The sequence below is a fragment of the Urocampus carinirostris genome, chromosome 13 (genome assembly GCF_059441175.1).
Source record: "Urocampus carinirostris isolate Australia breed hairy pipefish chromosome 13, RoL_Ucar_1.0, whole genome shotgun sequence".
In the NCBI taxonomy this organism is placed as follows: Eukaryota; Metazoa; Chordata; class Actinopteri; order Syngnathiformes; family Syngnathidae; genus Urocampus; species Urocampus carinirostris.
Window position 1 is genome coordinate 5,849,826 of NC_142361.1, and position 17,212 is coordinate 5,867,037.

General features: G+C 39.6%; 1 protein-coding gene across 2 annotated transcripts in view; it reads right to left on the reverse strand.

The window, feature by feature from the left end:
• peli1b (pellino E3 ubiquitin protein ligase 1b) overlaps positions 1-12,909 on the reverse strand; it is a 42,304-nt gene extending 29,395 nt beyond the window's left edge. The window contains exons 1-2 of one of the 2 annotated variants that reach the window (XM_088350820.1): positions 12,787-12,909; positions 12,587-12,668 (exon numbers count right to left, since the gene is read on the reverse strand). The gene's annotated coding sequence lies outside the window, so the exon portion shown is untranslated. Of the gene's footprint in view, positions 1-12,586 lie in introns of both variants that reach the window. The other variant, XM_088350819.1, reaches the window with a different exon arrangement.
• Between the last annotated feature and the right edge of the window lie 4,303 nt (positions 12,910-17,212).

Below are 17,212 nucleotides of genomic sequence, written 5' to 3' on the forward strand. Positions count from 1 at the left end.
CACCATAGAACAAGCATTCTGTCGGGGCCCGGACTAGTAGATTAAAGAGAAAGAAAAAGAGAGACAAAGAAATAAGAGAAAGAGGGAGGGAAAAGGAGAGAGGGCAGGACAAAGAAAGAAAAAGAGAGAGAGTGAGAGAGCGTGAGAAACAAAAGATAAAGTTGTGAGAAAGGGGGAAAAGAAAGGGAGAGGAAGAAAGAAATCCAAAGAGAAATAGAAAGACAGAAGGAGCGAAAAGAGAAAAGAAGCTGCAAAGGGTATGAAGAGAGAAAGAGAAAAGAGAAAAAAGGAAAAAAGGAAGTTAGTGTCGTGATTGCCTAAGTGAAGTCACCTGGGGCAATCGTTTGGCGCGCTGGGGCGCACTTCCTGATTAGCTGACGTTCTCCTCTTAAGCCAGGGGTCGGGAACCTTTTTGACTCAAAGAGCCATAAAAGCAAAAAATACTAATTTTATTTTGGGAAAGAGCCACACCATATATTATGAGACAAATTTACTAAATTGCTAAACCCGCGCCCCAGACAAAAGCTTAGTGTTCAGCACATTTATTTTTGATGATTTGATAAAAATTATGAAAAGAGAATAATGCCAGAGCCCCTGTCCCAAATTCAACAAACAGACCACTTTAAACTTGTCTCTTTCTTGCAATTACTCAAGATCGGTTAAACTCCTTTTGACCCTTTTTTTCATACATATTGGTTTCAAAACCAGATGCAAGCATTTATTTTGTAAAAACGTCACAACATTCTGAGAATAGGGAGCCTTATGTGCTTACCTTTGGCGAGAGATGGGAGGGAATGCTTGTACTTTTTGCATAGCTCCACCCATCCCTCCCACTCACCCAATCAAATGACTAAGTTCTCTTCCAGTGTTTTGGCGTATTTACAGTTCTGTGGATTCATCATAAAGTATCTGAACACTGAACACAGATTATATAGTGAACTTTTAAATAAAGGATTCTTTAGCGTTGTACAGCCAAAACGAGTTTTTTTTCCCCCCTTTTTTTGTGTGACACCTTGACTGTAAATTGTAGTGAAAAACGTGCCCTATATATACTGCGAAGTGTTTCATTTAGCTTTGGTTTGGCTTTACGTGTACCTGAATAGGATAGACAATCTCGATTTTGAACAAGATGGAGAAATTTTGCATGCAATCAAATTGGTCTCTGAGCCATAGGTACTCATAGAAAGAGCCATATATGGCTCGCGAGCCATAGGTTCCCGACCCCTGTCTTAAGCGGTCTGCGTCCAGAGATGAACGTCGCATTGTACTTTTTGTATCCCTGTGTGTTTCTCCAGACTACAAAGTACCTACGACTCCTCTTGCCTGATTCATGCCTGCCTTCTGTTTTTGAACTGTTTCCGTCCCACGTTTTTCGACCTGCTGTCCCGCCCTGGCCATCGACTTACCCGCTAAGCTGTACCTTCTACTTACCCGTCACGGAGCTGCCATTACGGCCAAAGAGGTTGATGACCGACAAGCGCCGGCGTCACAAGCCACCTCCAATAACTCTTTCCAATAAAAACTCCTTTGAAACAAACGCTACTGGATCTGAGAATCCGTTCTGGTTCATGACAGTTAGAGCAAAAGAGGTTGAAAGAGAGAGAGAGAGAGAGAGAGAGAGAGAGAGAGAGAGAGAGAGAGAGAGGTTGAAAGAGAGAGAGAGAGAGGTTGAAAGAGAGAGAGAGAGAGAGAGAGAGAGAGAGAGAGAGAGAGAGAGAGAGAGAGAGAGAGAGAGAGAGAGAGAGACATAAATACAAGTACAGTGTCTTTGTGAGGGGCACCTGGCTTTGGCAACATCAAGTTGACATATTTGAACCTGCAGCTTGTTTTTCTCTTGCGCTTCTCTGAGTGTTGTCTCGCAGGCCGGATTCAATCCCTTAGCGGGCCTGGTCTGGCCCGCGGGCTGCCTGTTTGACACTTGTGTCCTATACAGTATATCAGGGGTCGGGAACCTTTTTGACTCAAAGAGCCATAAAAGCAAAAAATATTAATTTTATTTTGGGAAAGAGCCACACCATATATTATGAGACAAATTTACTAAATTGCTAAACCCGCGCCCCAGACAAAAACTTAGTCTTCAGCACATTTATTTTTGATGATTTGATAAAAATTATGAAAAGAGAATAATGCCAGAGCCCCTGTCCCAAAATCAACAAACATACCACTTTAAACTTGTCTTTCTTGCAATGACTCAAGATCGGTTAAACTCCTTTTGACCCTTTTTTATCATACATATTGGTTTCAAAACCAGATGCAAGCATTTATTTTGTAAAAACGTCACAACATTCTGAGAATAGGGAGCCTTATGTGCTTACCTTTGGCGAGAGATGGGAAGGAGTGCTTGTACTTTTTGCATAGCTCCACCCATCCCTCCCACTCACCCAATCAAATGACTAAGTTCTCTTCCGGTGTTTTGGCGTATTTACAGTTCTGTGGATTCAACATAAGGTATCTGAACACTGAACACAGATTACATAGTGAACTTTCATATAAAGGATTCTTTAGCGTTGTACAGCCAAAACGAGTTTTTTTTTCCCCCCATTTTTTTGTGTGACACCTTGACTGTAAATTGTAGTGAAAAACGTGCCATATATATATACTGCGAAGTAATCGTCCACCAGCAAGTTTCGGTTTGGCTTTGCGTGTAACATAATAGGATAGACGAAGCAAGTTTTGGACAAGATGGAGAAATTTTGCATGCAATCAAATCTGTCTCTGAGCCACAGATACTCGTAGAAAGAGCCATATATGGCTCGCGAGCCATAGGTTCCCGACCCCTGCAGTATATCATACACAGAATTTTGAAATATGCAAAATATGACCCAATCCCTACATCCCATATTAACCTATTACAAATAATTCAATGTTCAGCAACCTAGTGTTCACTTCTCTGCAGAGATAATCCTTCAATTTTGGAATTGCATATTAAACCTAATGATGATTACATAGCGGTGTCCCTGGTATAAAAAGGTCACATAAAGTAAATAAACGAGTTTTTTGGTCTCTGACAATTAACGATGCACATGAGGATGCGTAATCTGTTTTTTGCATTTGTAAATGTATATTTAAAACTTATATTAACAATTAATTGTGAAATTTGCTGTTGTCACAGTAAAATACAACAGCTAGAAGGAATTCAGGATGGGGGAAAAAAACCCTTTCATTTTTTTTTTTAAATGTTGAAATAGGGCTGCCAAAACATGCCTACCGTTTGACCCACTTTCCAAAACAGATGTTATCTGCCTCTGCTAACTTTCAGGCAGTTTACCAGACCCTCACATAGCCCCACCAGCTGCTACCAGTATGTTGTTTTTTTAAAGTAAACCAACCATCACTGAATTAAGGTTGAAAAACGGTTGCCTACTTTATGTTCATCAACAGGGTTTATATTTTTAAATCCGAAAGTTGATTACTTGAAATGTATGAATTGTCTCTACATTGGCTATAGATCCTTAAAAAACTATTTTAAGTAGGCTAGCTTGGTTTAAATGCAAGACATTAGAAAAGTAATACAATACATTTTAGTTCCTCTTTGCATGATCGGACCCATCTTTTAATAAATCGAATGTGCATCCGAGCACAGAGGTTTGCCTGTTAATGCTTTAGAGTGACTGGACATCAAAACTAATTGATCCGTCTCTGTCCACTTCGTTAATGAATTGGCTAATGGAATATCATGTAATGACAATGAGGCGCAACGGGACGTGATGGTGAAAATCTATTGCTTGCACATCAGCATCCAGCAAAATTTGGCATTTTCCTGGCAACTACTATAAAGGAAGACACCTGATTAGTATAAATACTTTTATTTATACTTGAGTAAATTTGTGAAGAAAAAACGATACTCCGCTACATTAGGCCACATTGACATTGTTTTTGCGTCACTTAATAAATCTCCTCCACATAAGTACGCGTCTGTCTCTGCTAACACGCTTTTATTTGGACGCAGAACTTCACTATGTTTAACCAATCAACCCCATCACATGACCATATGCAACTTCAGCGGTGGAAATCTTGTTTACGGAGGAAACATACTGACTATGAAAACACAGAAGAAAAGGAGCACCATTGGCTTCACATCGAAAGCATGTTCTCCTTAAAAATGGTGTGGAACACCAGCTACAATATGCAATGTGTTTTTTGTTTGAGTTCATGGGCTAGCTATTCTTTCTGCTTGCAGAGCCAGTTAAGATAGGTATAGGGGCTTTAAATGTGCTATTTGGTGCTACATGTGCGTAATTTGTTTATCTAATTTATACAAATTCTTATTTTGTTTTTTAAAGCACTTGAATTTCTGTCGATTATTTTAATCCACTTTTAAATAAAATGTATTTTTTGTTGATTGGACGGACTTTGATAATTTGATGATCTGATTGGTTGTCTTAACACATTAATAAATACGACGTTGCTAAGCTACTCAGTACTTGAGTTATTTTTTCACTGCTTACTCAAGTAAGTATTTGGATGACTACTTTTACTTCTACTTGAGTAATATAATACTGAAGTAACAGTACTTTCAATTGCGTACATTTTTTGGCTACCCTAACCACCTCTGCTGGCATACGACTTTACTGTGTGGTAGGCTGGAGCATGGATACAGACAGGATAACTTAACTTCATCAAATCAGAATTTAAAGTGAGTACAGATATCATTTTAGAGGGGGCAGAGTGAGCTGTAACGCCACTAGGGGCTAATGCCCGTCAATGCCAAGGTCCGGCTTATCTCTGAAGACGGGATGACGCTTTGCATCAAAAAACAAGGGAGACCAATAATGAATGTATGGCATACGAGTCGGATCAGGAGGCTTCTCCTGTTGTTATGACCCAGTACTATTTGATTCATGTGCGGGAGCAAAACCTTATCATAAAAAAACGACCTGGAAAACGATGGGCGCTGCTAAGCTTTATTTGCCCAAGATAGACCACAGCAAGTGGTGCCCAGATGATCCAGTGGTTAAGGGATCCGTGAACCGAGAACAATATTACCATATCCAGTGTTATTGTACGTAGTTAATGTATTAGAAAACACTGGCAAGAATTGGAACAGTGAAAACAAATATTTTGCATTTGCTAAAGGCTTGGGTGGGACATTAAAATACACATTTTAGGCCTGTTTTCACTAAGTATGCACCAATAACTGGTTTACCGACCGTGGTTTTCAAATTACTTTTTGACCGGACTTTTAAGCTTCCTCTGTGAAGTCAACTCCCCCCATTTTTTTTTTATTTTTCCTCATTCCCAGAAGAACGAAAGAGGAGTGGTAAGTAGCTATAAGTTGAGGGACTGAGCAAGACAAAAGGGACACTGTGCAGACGTCAGTGCCTTTTTGTTCTGTTTATCAAAGTACATCGTCATAGAAATAAATACATAACAGGAATCTTTTAAAAAATGGAGGCAGTGGAGAATAGTTAGCTCCATGGACAATGACTATTTTAAATGTCTGTTCTAAAATTAGCTCACCCGTGACCAAGGTTGGGAGGGGGCACTTTAAAAATGTAATCCAATACAGTTACTAGTTTACCTGTTGAAAATGTAATCAGTAACGTAATCCGAATACCATAATATTACAGTAAAGTAACTTAACATAACTCTTTGTTTCCTTATCCTCACTGTAAATGTGGAACTGGAGTCGTCCAATTTCGTTGTCACAGTATATCCCATGTTGTAACAATGACAATAAAGGCATATTCTATTCTATTCTATTCTAATTGCAATTAATTACTTTCAAACCAAATATGCTAATAAAAGACAACATAAACATTATATCAATAATATTACTAAAATTTGTTTAAGATAAAAAAAAAATTAAAAAATGAAAAAAAGTATTTGAGAAACCAAGGCCAGGTAGTTGCTTGTAGTCCTGCAAAATAGTGCTTAAATTGGACCATGTATAGTATAGTTAAGAGATAATACAACTTTTTCTTTCACATGGCAGACATTGTATGCTCTGTTTTAAGAGGACATTAAGAACCCAATATTGTTTTAAACACAACAATAGTTCACTTTCTAAATTTTCATTAACATCATCAGCCCAATTTTAAGTTTTACTTGTTTGAAATGGGGTTGCAAAACCTCTTGACAATATTTAGATTTACTAGGCTGAGTAAAACATTGTCACAACATAATACAGGGATTGTATACTGGATTTTGACCAACAAAACCTGCAAAATACATAAGAAGATAATCATTCAGATTTACTTATGGTCCCTGAACACATCACTAGCACGCAGCAGCGCTGCAAAATACGTACACTTGTTAACAGCCTCACGAAACTGTATGTTGGCGCCAATACAACAAAATGAGAGCTACATTGATTGAGAAACCGCTACTTTTTTCCCAAACGTTCAATCCTGCGGCTTATTCAGTGATGCGGCCAATTTATGTAATTTTTCTAACAGCCGCCAGCGGCGCTCGAGTACAAAAGGTAAGATTTAGACCGGTGGAATATATGCGCCGAGGAAGACTGCAACTTCTTAGCTTGTACACAATTTAAATTAGCGTAGACATGTCCTCACCATGTAAATTGCATTAAGAAAGGCACATGACGCAGCTTTCAAGCTAAAAGCAATCGAGCAGTCTGATAAAGAAAAAAACAGAGCTACTGCACGTTTACTTTGCAAGTGTGGTGCTAGCGTGTTTTTGAATAAGGGAGCGTGGGACAACGTCTATATGACAAAGTCTCTTTCCCGCACTGGTGAAGATGATTTTGATGACATCAGTTGTAAGGAAGAAGATGAGAACGGTTTACCATGATTTCTACAAGTACCGTATTTTTTTTTTTTCACAGAACAGTTTACTGTGTTGCGAGCGTGTTCCTAGTAGCGTTTTGCTACCCTTCACAGGCACGGTTTGGGATGAAAGTTATAATATTATTATTATTAAAGCTTTGAAAACTCTCTCGGTGTACCGTCTTTCTTTGTAAATATGTGTAACCATGTGTAATATGTATTTGCAACTGTATATTTTTGTAATGTATTTATTGTGGAGACTTATTCTGATATGTTTTCCACGGGCGAATCGAAAAGAAGGGGCGAAAACAACGGGGGCTTATGGGAAGTGGAGTAAAGGTGAGACGTGTTTGTGGACGCAGCGGACAATAGTGTATATATATTTTTTTCCCACCCTTACCTTTGGAAATATACATTTTTTTTCCCTTGGATTATTTTCAACGGGAGCCGGACTGTGCAGGTCTGCATCAAACGTTAAGTACCGGTATCGTTTTTTGTTCATTTTGCCGGCTGTGGTATTTGGACTGTGTACTTTATATTTGGTTACAATCGCGGGACTCAAAGTCGGGTTTGGGTTACTTTTGTGATTGTGTTACATGTTTTAATGTGGGCGCATGCGGCTTATGTACAAGTGCAGCTTGTGTAAGTACAAAAACGGTCATCCTCTTAAAATGTGGTGGGTGCGGCTTATAATCAGGTGCGCTCTATAGTCCGGAATTCAAGGTAATATAGGCTTATGCAGGGCAGCACGGCAGCGCAGTGGTTAGCGCGTGTGCGGCACAGTTCATGTCATGGGAACCTCCTGCGTGGGTTCAAATCCAGCTCCAGACTTCCTGTGCGGAGTTTGTATGTTCTCCCCGTGCTTGCGTGGGTTTCCTCCGGGCACTCCGGTTTCCTCCCACATTCCAAAAACATGCATTTCAGGTGAATTGGCCGGTCCAAATTGTCCCTAGGTTTGTATGAGCGTGTTCCCTGCGATTGGCTGGCAACCAGTTCAGGGTGTCCCCTGCTCACTGCCCGATGATTGCTGGGATGGGCTCCAGCACCCCCACGACCCTACTGAGGATAAGCGGTGCAGCTGATGAGATGAGATGAGATAGGCTTATGCATTGTTTGTACCATACACTAAAAACAGTTCCAATTCCAAAGTGACATAATCACACAGTAGCCCAAGCTTGACTCGATTCAAGGGTAATGTCATAGCCTTTCTCTGCCAACGGATATGTTGTATCATGTGTGCTGATGTGAATTAGACTCCCCATTTCATTCTGACCTTCATCCAGTCGTTCAAAGACAACAGTATTGTGTGTTTGAGTGTGTGCGCATGTGTATGTTTTTCAAACCTCCATTAAGACATCATAGTATCTTGCCTTCTCCCCTTCTGACACCATCAGCTCAGGTTTCCCTGCTGGAATTGAGACGATAACATTGGAAATGTAGGGCGAGGCGGACATTGTCAAACGGAGTACTGCCATGATACACATAGTCTGCTTCACAAACTTTGCAAGTGCCGTAAAATTCGGACTATAAGCCGCGACTTTTTTCCAGAGCTTTCAACCCTGCGGCTTATGCAATGATGTGGCCAATTTATATTTTCTTTCTAAAGGGCGCCACTGGCGACCGAGCAGTAAAGGTAAGAGTGAGACAGGGGAAATATACTGTATGTGTCGAGGAAGACGCAAGCTTAATGTAACTTCACGCTTTGTGCATGAATAGAACTACCATGAACAGACCCTCATCATAGACAAGCTGTCAATCGAAAGGGGAGCGCTAACTACCATATTAGGAATAATTTTCTGAGTCTGTTTATTTGTAAACTCAAGCAACGTCCAATGAAGTATAAATGATTAAGGCAGATTCCTATATATCTGTCAACATTACCATGTGTATTTCACACAGTTGGATTCAATGGATTAGCCTCAATGTAACGAAGCAAACATTCATACATATTGGTGAGGTACCTCAGCTTTATTGTTTTCGGGTATCTTGTTCAGACTAATCGTGATGTTTCTCTGATAAGTATATTTTGAATTGGCCATCATATCTTGAATCCCAAAAGTTAAAGCTTTCTAATGATATGTTGACGGATGATTCGTTGACTGTTGACATCGTACAGACACGTATTTGATTATCAAAAGTCCGGCAGCCCACAGGCAGACCATCGGATCGTTAAGGGGTTAAGGTACCGTATATTATTAAAATGCTTTCTGTGTACCTTCTTTCTTTGAAAATATCTCATATTCAATGTGGGCACATACGGCTTATAGTCAGGTGTGGTTTACGCATGTACAAATTGTTTTTTCCTTTAAAAATGTACTGGGTGCAGCTTACAATAAGGTGCGCCTTAAAAAACGAATATTACGGTAGTCTTTTTTCCGCCTTATCGCCATTAAACTAAAATGCTCCAGAAATTTTGAAGTTTTGCTATGCATACTTGATGTTGCATGGGCAAGACTCAGCAGAGATAATATTAATGTAAGATGCTTCACTCTGTTGGAAAAAGGTGTCTAGTGACAATAGTGACAATGAATTCCTTTGTCTAACTCTTTCTAGTATCGATTTTTGTCGACAGTCGACTAATTGTTGCAGCCCTACTGCCAACGCTCAAAAATCATTAATCCTGATTGAAGTGTAGATGTTTTGTCAAAAAGAATGCTCAAAATACCTTTTTTGCACCAAATGCATAATTGCACAAACCCTTACGATACCAACTGTATTACGATACCAAACTGTATGAAACATCCTACATGCCGACATTTCTTGTGTAAATATTGTGTAAATTATAACTATAACCTTATCCTCCTAGTTTTATAACCTTATCTTCTCTGTTCCTTTATCTTCTTGGCTTTTTTACCTCACTGTGAATGTGTGATACTGGAGTGTCATGCCCAATTTCGTTGTCACAATATGTTAACCCATTTTGTAACAATGACAATAAAGGTATATTCTATTCTATTCTATTCTAAAAACAATTTAGACCATCATTGGAGACTACACGGAGTGTATGAAGGCCGTTGCTTCTGCAAAAGAGGATCTACTAAATAGTGATTTAATTTTTCTGTTGGGGTGCCGAAATTTATGCACATACCTACGTTTGTTTAATTATTGCACACTTTTTGTAAATCCTACCGACTTCATTTTTCTTCTCAAATATCAATTTGTTGGTTTTCTAGAAAATATATTTAACTGAAACTGCTGATACAAACAACCAATGATTTATAAAGAAAAAACTTGAGAATGATTGCGGGTGGCCAAACTAGTTTAAAGACTGTAATTTGAAGGTGCCATTCCACCATCGAGCACCCATGGAAGAAATAGGTGTTCCACTTCTATCCTGCCGTCCCATCACAATTCCAACTACCAATTTCTAATGTTGCATATTGCAGAATGTTCCAATTATACACATGCAAAAGAGCCCCAGGGCTTTGCAACAGATGGGAAGTTTACCCTTCTGCAAAAAGGCAAGCGAGAAGGGAGGGTGATTCGAATCTGCTGCCAACTTGCAATTACTATATTTCAAATGGGACAGGCTGTAAAACGAGGGTGATGGAGAGATAGTCAAGGCTGAATACAAGAAAGTCATTAAGGTGTCAAACTCAAGGATCAAGGGCCAAATGTGGCCCTTGATGTCATTTTATGGGCTTTTAGGGTGCCTACAGGCCATTATACCATGCTTAAGCACGCTTGCTGCTAAAGTCCAGAGTTTAGAGGTAAAGTGAGTGCATTTGATCCACACCTGATCTCCAGTTAGGCATTCTTTGGAGAGTTGGGTCAAAAATCAGTACGATAGCCCGCACATGGGATCATATTTTGGTCTGCTTATTTTAATACCGATACGTATTGCATGAAAAGTGTCTGTGCCATATTAGAATTTACAGGAATATCATCCTAATACAAAGCAAATATATAACATTAAATGTTAATGAAGCTCTAATAGAAGGGCTGAGCCTTCTTTGAGTAGACATGTATTATACCTCCTCTGTCCCCTGAAGCCAAGGTGAGAACACCAATTATACATTAAATCATGAAGTGTTTATTTATTGAATTTTTTTTTTACTTAGGTAAGTCTATTACCAGAATACTAGGCGTGTTTCCATACTCTTTCATTTTAGGTTTGACTTTGATATTACAGCCCGGGTTATTTTACGATACCAATGTCAGTAATTATGCATGCTGTCAATTTAAATGTTTTTTTAAATAAAAATTGAAAACTCCTCTTAAATTTTGATTATCTGTGCCCAACGCTAAAAGCCAATTCCTTCAGACAAACAATGTTGGTCATGTGTCTCTGCATACTACATCCAGAAGCTGTTTGATAGAAGAACAGGGGCAGAGGCTGGAATGGACTGCTTGTATGTGTGTCAAGTTAGAATAGAATAGAATATGCCTTTATTGTCATTGTTACAACATGGGATATGCTGTGACAACGAAATTGGACGACTCCAGTCCCACATTTACAGTTCTGAGGTTTTGGATAAAGTCTGATAATGTAAAAGACTTTTGGGGATGCTGCTACTGGACAGATATCCGATATCTATTATGATCGCCGCACACCTAATAATGCACACTATACCTCAAGGGTGTAGACTTGGTCTTGTCCTGTTGTGAAATATGTAACTGCCCAAATTTTGTCATGATTATGTAACTTCTTTATTCATTTAGTCGTAATTATTTCACATCAGTTGTGCTTTATTTTATAATATCTACCTACTTCTCTAAGTGTAATACACAATGTAAGACAAGAAACATCAATTTTAGTTGATGAGGAGATGTCTAAAACGAACCCATTCCTGAGAAGATCATGTTCATTTCCTCATTATGGTTTAAGCAGCTAAAGCGAAATTTCCCTAAAGATGACAAGGTGGTCATCAGTTAAATAATGCTGCATTCAAGTGAATACTTGCCTTTTATTCGATTTGTCCTTTTTGCATAAGAATGATGGTGAAGCACGTCAGCTTTTGCACAGGTGAATTGCTACAGCCATTATCTTTTAGTTTATTTATGCCCTGAACATATTCTGTCAATAAAACCTTCGAAATACATATTCTTCTGTTTACATCCACTGTTTTGAAAAACATCCTTTTCAATGTCCAGAACCAACAAATGTACCGAGGAAAAAAAGCATTCCTGAACAGTTAATAGCACATTTTTAGGTGATACTCGTGTGGATAAAACAATGACTGCTCGCTATTGGCGGGGACAAAACAATGACATGATATTGGTGGGGGCACATCCTCTCCATCCAGGCAAAAACTACGCCGTTGCGTTTTCTGTTGTCTTGGGTGTTGCAATAAAAGATTAGTGTCAGTAATCAGCTTAAAAGGGAACCATTAATTGAGATTTGAGCTCATGCTTGGGAAAACTTGAGCATAAATACTTAATTTCCTACTTTTATCAACTCTTGCAGAAAGAAAAAGAACTTTAAAACCCTGCATTGTTTACTAGACGACCAACAAACACACAATACAACACGCAAACACACGCGTCCACACACATTGCTTTGGTTCTTGCCGTTTTCCTTATCAGGCAATGTTGTTGTCCGTGCAGCCTGGGCTGCTGGTGACAGGTCAGCAAGGGGAGGTGATGGAAAGTAACTAAACCCGAGAACACATAATGAGGCTATACATAAATCAAATTTATGAGCATTGACACACAATCATGCAGGGAAATGAGCACAAAGAAATAACCACTATGCGCGTCTCCCCTTTGCCCCGCGACCCCCAGTCCTAACTCATAAGCTGGGACCATCACCAAGAACAACCTGGCCCTATTCTCCGTGGCACTATAACGACTGTTAGCCATTTCTAACCCGCTTACTGGGGCTAATTAGAGAGTAGAGGAGCGTGTGAAGGACTCACCGTGGGTTGAATATCAGCTTGATTTTATTCCGACTGCCGCCGAGCTGCGCTCCACCAACACCGCCGACGCCAATTTAGCAAGCTAGCTCAACCAGCACGTGAGGAAAAATAAGGTGGTGGGAAAATGAAATTAATTTTCCTTTCATGAATGAATGTAGAAATAGTCGAAATGACAGTATATGAGGGAGAAATGTATCCACCGAGAAGGAGAATATCCATTGAGCGTGAGTGGTTTGAATGACAGGCTCTCCTTTGTTGTGAGCCTTCCAACGTAAACACACACTGACCCAACATCCACGCACGCATCCCCTGGCAAGAGTCAGCCAACCGGAGTGGGTGGAGACAAGCGCCAAAGAAAAGGCGATAGAAGCAGTGAGGTCACCGAGGTGTATGCTGGGAAATGTAGTCTTTCGGAAGAGCGGTCATTGTTGACATTGATTAACCCTCCTGATGTCTTTATTTTGTGTATACAATGACCCATTGTCATCAAACCCCCAATATATACTGATTGATTACATTTCAAACACTTAATCCCATATTGCCTGAAGAAACATGTTGCCCTTCACCACAATATGAGTTTTATATTTCTCCCTCTTCTCGGTGTTGTGAAATGCTCTGCCCTCTGGGATTCATTCCACAACTCAGTAGAACTGTTCAAATCTAGGCTTAAAACACACTTATAATGTATAGTTTATGAATGACCTGTAGTCCATGTTGATAATCTTTGTGTATTGTTTATTAATGCTACATCCATTCCAACCTGGTCATCCTTTTTGTTTTATATTCTATTTTATAGTGTACAGTACTTTAATCATTTTTTTAATTGTATTGTTTGTTACTGGATCATCCATAGCAGCCTGGTCATCCTAGAAGGGGGATTACCTCATGTGCGGCCCCTTCTCAAGGTTTCTTCATTTTCCTCATGTTGAGGTTTTTAAGTTTTTCCTTGCCCTCATGTAGGTTTTAGATCAGGAGATGGTGTAATAACAGTCTGTAGTTTGCAATAATCTGTGGCCTGTGCAGCGCTTTGAGACTCCCTGTGATTAGGGGCTATACAAATAAACATGACTTGACTTGACTCTTCAGGCTGTTTTTGTTATGCACTCTCAGGAAGTGGAGTGACTGCTTGGCCTTCCCTACCACTGCTTTGGTGTTGACAGACAAGGACGGGCCAATGGAGATGTTTACACCTAGAAAGGAGTGGACTCCCTCTACCCTTGGGCTAGCCAACCTTTTTGAACCTCAAAGCAACTTTCTTGTTACTGATTTGCGCAAATGTCTACCTGTCAGAAATCTGTTTCTAAAATAGCAACTAACTGTTTGTAATTACCATGTCATTACAATGTTGTCAGTGTTCCGTTTAGGTCAATACTTTTTTATGCCAGTTAGACATTAAATTTCCTAGAAAATTACTATCACTAACGAACTATTTTCAGAACCACCCTGCAGGCTACTCAGGGGGGGGGTATATGGTGCCCGCGGGCACGATGTTGGAGAAGCCTGCTCTACACAGTCTCCATTGATGATGATTGGAGTTTGGTCCATGATTTTTCTCCTGAAGTTGATAGTTACTTTTTTTTGTATTTTGTGTTGTTCCATATGAGTTTATTGTTCAAACACCTCAATGTCAGTGCCTTCACCTCTTCCCTGTGCGTCGCCTCATCCCCATTAGAGAAGGGGGTCGACCAAGATAGGGTCGTCAGCAAACTTTACGATTGTGGGGGAAGTCAGTGAACAAGCCGACGTGGAGCTATCGCTCAAACACATCCGTGTTTCCGTTTTATTTTGGGTTTTTAATATATATTGGCCTACTGCAGAAGCCTGGAGATCAGGAAGTAGTTGTAGCACAAGAAAGGATTCTGTCCGTCCGTAGGACAAAGCTGAGAGAAGCACAAGATTAAAATAAGCCGCATCACGTCAGACAATGGCAGGCAGTTTTGAATATGTCCAATGGATGTCGCCAAAGCTAAGTGCCACTTGGGAAATCAACCACCCATTCTAACTGCATTTGCTGACTACCATCTATCAACCAGAGAACATTTGAGGAAAAAAATACCCAATGTTGTTTGATTTAAAATAGAAGTCACGAATGCACTCACCTGGATTCCTTAACGTGTGTCCCTTTGTGTACCCCCATAAAACTATATTTTTATTGGGCTCAGGGCCAAAATTCAAATAGCTGGCTATATTTTGCTGTACTTGCTTTTTTTAAAATAGATGTCATTTGTTTGTTTATCAATATTTCATGCAATAACAGAAGTATCTCAATGCAAATGATCAAATGCAATGCTTATTAGAGGGAGATATTACTTTGCTTTTAATTTTGATGAAAAATCTATTTGTAAATAAATATATTCATATGTATATTTTGAGTGTTTCAAAATTAATTGGATTGAATTGCCCTTTTATAAACAAACAGACAATAAAACCTAACGGCATTTGCTCAGGAGGTAGAGCGCTCCTCTTGGGATCAAGAGATTGCAGGTTCGAATCCCGTGTTACATGTCAAAGTGTCCTTAGGTAAGACACTGAACCCATAATGCCCCCAATAAGCAGGTTGGCGCCTTGCATGGCTGCACGGCCGCTATTGGGGTGTGAGTGTGTGTGAATGGGTAAATGTGAAGTACATTGTAAAGCGCTTTGGGAAGTCTTCATGGATTTGAAAAGCGCTATATAAATGCAAATCATTTCATTTCATTTCATAACTTGTGCAGGTAAATGCAAACGAGAAAAAATGGATTGCTCATGTACATAAATGTAAAAGGTCTGCATTTATACAGCGCTTTTCAAGCCAATGAAGAATTCCCAAAGCGCTTTACAATGTGCTTCACACTTTTCTCTTTTACACACTAACCAACCGATAGCAGCGTCAGCCATGGAAGGCAACTACCTGCTATCGGGGGCATTTAGGGATTCAGTGTCTTGCCCAAGGACACTTCGACATATAAGACGGAGGAGCCAGGAATCAATGTTATCCTTTTCCCCATCAATTGTCGAGGTATCAGATTTAGGACTATCTCCTGGCAAATTAAAAAATTAATAACATAAATAAGCCATTTTTTTGTCCGGCCCAGCCCCATGCCCATTTTTTCAAACCAATGGGGCCCGGAACTCACAGTTTGCCCACCCCTGTTCTAGAAGTAAAAAAATTCTAACAACAAATAAACTCCAGAGAGCACATTGCTGTCAAATAATAGTGAAAAGTATTAAAACAATGAATTCTTGTTTTATTTTTATGTTAACCTTTGAAGCTTTACCTAGCAACATTTGACTCTATTTTTTACAAACAATTTTTTATTACTAATGTGGCAATTTTACATGTTTGTTCTGTTTGATGGCTGTCAGGATTAATTTAGGGGTAAATGTCTTAAAATAGTTTCAGAATATACTTGACTCCATAGGTGTGGTCACAAACTAACTTACATGGAAAGCAAATATCAGATATTAAAAAGCATGCTTTCTGCAGGAGTTGCATGAACACCATGTGCACAAGCACTTACATAATCCTTGCACACACTGCAATTTCATTTGTATGTCTACGTTGCCATGGTTTCAGGAGCAACAACTCAAGTTGGCTTTTCCAAGTGGCAGGAGCTGGAGCAGTGGACACACCTCCCTTTGATTTGTGATGATGGATGTTCTTGTCGCTCTTTGTGAAGTCAATGAGTTGCACAGCCGTGTGAGGATGAGGATGTCAATAGAACATCAGTCTGTTGGCATTTTCCTTTTTTCTTCTTTTTTCATTTTTATCTAACCTTGATAGTGGTGTTCTACAATTTGCCTTCTCCTCTCAAAGACACCAAATGTCCACTTTCTGCAGGCCTATTTAGGTGTATTGAAGTTTAAAATGAGAATGAAATTGTCCTAAGACGTTTATTTAGAAATAGGAGCGAAATACTTGGTTCATTAAAGAAAAAAAGTCAGATCATCCTTAGGTGGGGAATAAACAACCCAGTGGTGGGCTGTCAGGGCCTGCGAGGCCTTCTCTGCTGGCCTAAAAATATCTGAATCATCATAATTATATTTTGTCAATATTTACTTATTGAATTCTTCCAAATTGTCCGTCAGCTTACTTTAAAAGCTTTCCTCCTGGTTGCGCTGCTTCCAGATGTGTGCTCATATCGCTCACTTCCGAGATATATATATATATATATATATATATATATATATATATATATATATATATATATATATATATCCATCTATCCATCCATTATCTGCACCGCTTATCCTCATTAGGGTCGCGGGGGAGCTGGAGGCCATCCCAGCTGTCTTCGGGCAGTGGGCAGGGGACACCCTGAACTTGTTCCCAGCCAGTCGCAGGCCACACAGAGACAGACATCTCACTCGCTCATTCACACCTAGGGACAATTTGGAACGGCCAATTCACCTGACATGCATGGGATTTTTTGGGGAATATGGGAGGAAACTGGATTGCCCGGAGGAAACCAACGCAAGTACGGCATTATTTTACAAAACATGATTTTCATGATTGTGTGCCACCTTGTCCCTACAGATACCCAAAAAAAAAAACCCTCGCAAATGGCTGAGTAAAAAATGAGATGCTTTTTTTGCACTAGTTTTTAGTAGCGCTACACCATACAGCGACATCTAGTGGTCAAACAT